This window comes from Molothrus ater, chromosome 5 (assembly GCF_012460135.2).
Source record: "Molothrus ater isolate BHLD 08-10-18 breed brown headed cowbird chromosome 5, BPBGC_Mater_1.1, whole genome shotgun sequence".
In the NCBI taxonomy this organism is placed as follows: domain Eukaryota; kingdom Metazoa; phylum Chordata; class Aves; order Passeriformes; family Icteridae; genus Molothrus; species Molothrus ater.
Genome location: NC_050482.2, coordinates 43,542,187 through 43,547,887, shown reverse-complemented (window position 1 = coordinate 43,547,887; position 5,701 = coordinate 43,542,187). Strand labels below are relative to the sequence as shown.

At 41.2% G+C, this 5,701-nt stretch overlaps 1 long non-coding RNA gene across 1 annotated transcript; it reads left to right on the top strand.

Moving 5' to 3' along the window:
- The first annotated feature begins 555 nt into the window (after positions 1-555).
- LOC118697789 (uncharacterized) lies at positions 556-4,796 on the top strand. The gene is made up of 4 exons (XR_004981805.1): positions 556-596; positions 972-1,065; positions 1,538-1,691; positions 4,060-4,796. It is a non-coding gene; the product is annotated as an uncharacterized LOC118697789 (long non-coding RNA).
- The last annotated feature ends 905 nt before the right edge of the window (positions 4,797-5,701 follow it).

Genomic DNA, 5,701 nt, shown 5'->3' with positions numbered 1-5,701 from the left:
AAAGGACGTGCTGAGGGGAATGAGCACCAGACAGATGCTGCTGCCACCCTGTAGGACCTTTGCTCAGGGTGGGTCCCTGTTTTGCTGCTCTTCTCTTTGAATTCATACCTGATGCTCCCTGCCTGGAAGAGCCCAAGTCTGTTTACTTAACATGGGGCTAAAATAGTTGATTTGCACTTTTCAATATTGAAGGGATTTGGGAGCAATTGCCCATTTGTTGTTAAGTCTAATGGCAATTCTGTTTCACACTCCATTATCATTTGTACCCTATTTATTGTCATAACTGTAGAGGTGACTCCAGCTGGTCTTTGAACTTGCAGCTGTTTGTTACCATCTCCCAGCTAAGAGGCAGCTACCTGCCATATAATCACTCTTAGTGTTTCTGAGAGTAAAGTCACACAAACTTAAATTGCTGCTGAACGTTTCCTTTTTTTTTTTTGTTTTGTCCTCACAGGTGCAAGGAGTGTTTGTACAGTCAGTCATGCCTGTCAGCTGGGAGGAAGTAAACACCCTCTGGGAAACAGTTGGGGGCAGATTTTAAGCCTCTTTGCCACTGGCATGGCAATGTGATGACTCCATATTCTCATAATTGCAAGGTCAGAGAGGCTAGCTCAGAAAACCAGTGTCTGCCATACTTTCCAGAGTGTGGGAAGTGCTGTAGGCACCACTGCCCACAGCAGGGAGATGCTCTGGGAGGGAGGCTGCTCCTGCCTGCATCCGTGACTTTGGTCATGGCCACCTTGGGGAGCTGCCATCACCATTTGGGCTGTGGGAGGCTGCAGCTGTGGCTGGCCCAGGAGTCCCACCTATGTGAAGCTCAGGGTACCTGGGTGGCCTCAGGCACTCCTGGGGAAGACAGGGGCTGTGTGGAGTCATCAGACCCATGGCTGGCAGAGGGTCCCTGTTGCAGTGTGACCCTGAGTGGCAGCATAAAGATGTTTCATGGCTCAGACTGGTTCCCTTCTTTCCAGATTTTGCAAACAAAGCTCCAAGCTGAGAAACACTGTGTCCTGATGGTGGCTGGCAGCCAGAGCTATGCATCCCTTGGGAAGACAGGATCAGCAGGTAGGATCACACAAGTGTGGTGACACACAAAAAAGGGTAACTCCAAATATGAAAAGCAAATGTTCGTTTATCTAGGGTCCCCAAAGAAAGCTGGAATAGTGAGCCATTAATTTAGCTGCAAGGTTTAGTTTCTTGAAAGTAATTTTGAGAATTTCTTGTTGAACAGGTACCATAAAAAGCTTTAAATAATGTCCAACCTGGTTTTGCTGCAGTGTGCAGTCTGTGTTGCCTCCATTTGTCTTTTACTATCAGTAGTCTTCAAGCACTTAATTCTACCTTGATATCTGTTTTCTTTAACAAAATGTACAAGTGCACATCTCATCTACATCTGAGGAACAAACCCTCCTCAGCTGTCAACAAAGAAATTACGATAACCTAAAGAAAGTACAGATTACATCATTTGCTTTACTGAAATTCAAGTGCAAACTGAAATTCTCGTACCAGTTCAAGCAAATTCTTATTTTTGTCACAGGAACCAAAGGTTTGACGTGCATCGAGGCCAAGTATGTGGTTACTGACTTCAGAGTACTTTGAATTAGTGCTGCAAATAGCACCATTAGCCCATGTGGCCCAAGCATCTCTTTTGTCTGCATGCCTTCAGCATCCATCTACATTCCTCTGAAGAAGTAAGTTTAGCTTTGCTCACATTTACTTCTGGTTGAAGGTGAGATCACAAAGTATTTATTTTTAGATGTCATGTAGTTACATCAATACAAAATGTACCTTTCATTTCACACAAATATTCAGAAGAGGAAGTGAAGTACTCTGCCAAACACACTGAAGTTTTTGCCATTTAATGGCAGTCTGAGAGAAGAAACAATTAATTTTATATTTCATTTCATTTAATTGTTATCTGATTTAGTTCTTATCTGTGATGGCTAATTACTTCAAAATAATTCTACTTCCAGATCACAGAATTTATGAATAAAAGATGTTCATGTGCGCTGCCTAGGTCAGGTGTCACAACCCAGTGCAGATATCCACACAATGAAATACTTCTGGTTTTAATTACTGTATGAATGGATATGCTGATTATGCAAACAATCAATAAAACACTAATGCCAGAACAGACAATGCAAGAAAGTAGGTGGCCAAAGATATCAATAAGGCATATGTCTGTCCTACACAAACATCTCCCTGCAAACAAGTGGGGCATGTTCTATGTCACTGAAACAGAAAAAGTCACCAAAGCGTCATGATGCAAAGCTGCTTAATTTTTAAGCAAGAGTAGGTATATTTTCTTTTTGACCCCTCAGTGACTGACTGGTACTACTTCCTTTCTGGCAACACACTTTCCAGGAAGGTCAATAGAGTTCCTTTCTGCCTGAGGTGACAGACTGAAGTCACTGAGGGCAAAATACCACACAATGCACACCAAACCAAACCAGAATTTATTCTTCTTCTCACTGTATTATAGTGTGTCATAAAGGACTCACACCTTTTTTCCCTTGTGTTTGTTTCTCTTTGGGAACATCAGAAATACCAAGAGAATACATGCTCTTGTACTGTCTCCCAGACTGTCTGTGCATGGTTGCTGTTTAACTGCCTCTAAAATCCATCTGTGGTTACAGAAACAAATATTAAAACTGTACTTGACTTAGCCAAATAAAATATGCAGTTTCTTACTTCATAAGCAGATATAGAGCAAGCAGTCTTGACCTCTTTGTTACCATTGCCATTTGGGTGACTGACAAGCAAAACTTATTCCTCAGTGACAAGCCAAATATATTCATCAGTATCCTGCACCCCAGGAGTGGGCTCTGCTCAGAAGTCAGGCTTCTCAGAACAAGGAGGACCTTTCGGTGCCCTCTTGGCACCCTGGGTACAGACTGTCATGCAGGCTGAGTTACTGGCCTGGAAATATTTCCCTGGTAATATTTTGAGCTTTGGGCCCTTTCCTGTGCTGTGTTTTGCAGAGGAGTGGGGTCTAGAATGAGACAGGCTTTGTTATTCTCGTGTGAGCTCAGCTTTCCTCCCATTTCCCTTCACAGATCCCTTTGCAGGATATGTTTTTATTGTACCCTTGCTCACTTTGGTTCAAGCAGAGTTATTCATTTCCTGACTGTATGTGACCATATGCATGGCTGCTGTCAGTGATGTAAATCCCCAGCCTTCAGCTGAACTAAAATCAGCCTGTGATGTTTGATGTGCTGTGCTAATGGGACACGGCTGTTTGGAGATTTCTGACTTTCACAGAACCAAGGGTTTAAGCTGTGCCTTTAGGAAATAACAATAACTCATTAAGGCCACGCTCCAGTGTTTCTTTTAAAATACAGATGTTATTAAATGTGGAGCTCTAGACTGCTTCTGAAAACACATTTTCCATTCCTTCTCTGTACAAAACTGAATAATGTATCTCCCCAAGTTTCCTTTTACTCAGGCAGCAAAGGTTGCTCTGATGTCAGCTGCACAGGTGAGATGTAATGTGGATAGCTGTGAAATCCCCTTTGACAGTAACAATCAAAGTGGAAATATCCTTCCAACCCAGAAAAGTCTTTCCTCACATACAGGCTTCTACTGTTTTGTAATTGTAACTGCTAAATCTGAGCACTTCAAACAAATACTCGAGAGAGACACAAATCCTTCCCTGGAAACTTTTAAAATTCAGAATATAAAATATATATATCTGGAAGAGTGCAACCAGGAGACAATAGAAACAGAGTTGTCCTACCAAAGGCCAGTGAAATCCAAAGTAAGACAGGCTGTAGAGGCAGGTAGCCTGCAAGGGCCCCTGGTTTCCACCGGTGCCTGGCAGAACTGTAGGGTGTATTTGTGAGGAAGGGGAGTGAATGGAGGAAGAATATCATTCCCCAAGGGGCTCTCTGGGGGAATCTGCCAGGCTTTGTGCTCCCATTAGTCTTTGTCCCTTTGATACATGTCAAGAGAGGATACAGAAAGGAAAAGGGAACATACTGATAAAAATAGAGTTTTCAAAAAATGTTCAGAATAGTAACTGTGACTTCTTTTGTGACATAAAATCTTGTTCTCTTTAAGGTTGTTGGCAGAAGACAATTGAGTTTAAGATCCAGAAGACAATTGAGTTTAAGATCCAAAGTCAGCTACTTAGGCAGTGGTGGTCCCAGAAACTGAATCCTGGCTATCCGAGGGACAACCCCAGGAGCTGGGAACAGCTGGATGTGGGAGATTTCTCAGTGCCTTACAGGAACCTGCAGCCAAAATTCCCTTTGAATTAAGTCAGACCATATAGTGAAGCCCAGAGACTGGCAATCCTGCCAAGCTTTGTCCTAAAGTACTGGGATACCTTGGTTCTTAACTACAACTCTTTAGCACAAAGCTTTAGGTGTTTTTATCCTGCTTTAACAATTCCTACAAATTAGCTTTTTTGGAAGATGGAACCCTATTGGACTGTGTAAACAAGCCACATTCAGCTGAATGCAAAGCCCAGATACAGTTTCAATTTCTGTAAATTATGCAAGGATATGAATGATGAGTACATAAGTAAGCTAGACCAGAGGCTGATTCATTCGTGTATTGATTCATGCATGGTTTATCTTCATGCCTTCCAGAAAGAAAAAAATTAAAATGGTTACACTAAGCTGTAGAACTTGAAAGTGGTGGTTGAGGGGGGAAAAATCATTGTCTGGTAGAAAAGTGGCAGATGAAACTGTGGTGTGTGTAATAACCCTTTTTAATAATTTGCATCACTTTAAATGCTTCTTAGCTGTGTGTGACTGAAGTAGAAAAAATAATAAACTTATAGAGGAAATTCACTGGATGTTTCATCACTTTTCTGCTATGTGTTTGTTCAATGCCTTTCTTCCTCACTGCCTTAAAAGCAAAACCAGAAGAAGATGCTTCTTTTATGTTTTAAAAAACATCTTGGTAACAGAAATAGAACAAAAAAATCATTCCCATGGTCCGGGAGTGTTTCTAAGCTCCTTAGGTAAAATCCCAATATAGGTTTTGGATGGACAAGTGGGAAACCCCAGGAAAGAGGGTGTTCAATTTTGCTAAAAACAAGCAACAAAAGAAAGGAGAAAGAAAATATATCTATTCCTTGCAATCTTCAGCCAATCAGGGTGCAGGAATGACATAAATACAATTTTCTTCAGTGTGTGGGTGAGTAAACCATAATTCTTCACTCCCATTGTCTTTGATGATAAAATGTAGCTATAGGAAGGGCTTTTTCTTTTTCTTTTTTTTTTTTTTTACTCATGAGAAGCTTTCAAGAAACAAAACATCACATGAACAGATGAAATACAGGCGGTTTCTTGTATCATGAGCTGTTTATCTGTAAGCATGAACACAAATAAATCCAACTTACATAAAAGCAAGCCATGTAATGTATCTGCTGCTGATCCTTTCAGCCTTTGTTTTAATTAGCTGATGCAGACGCTGAGCACACGGTATGCTGCTTGTATTTAAGGATGCTTTAGTCATCTGCCATTTTTGCACTTTTTTGATTGGCTACTGCTAAGGGCTAGGAGAGCTCTGTAGTGGTTGTACACAAGAAAAATGACTTGAATATAAAGCTGTGAAAAGGTATTCTTTTATCTAGCTTCATCTTTGCCACCCCCATGTCATTAAGTTCTTTACCTTGGCTGAAAGTTTCAAGCACCTCATTAGTAATATCTACTTTCATGTACACAGTTTTCACTTCATAGGTTGACTCTCA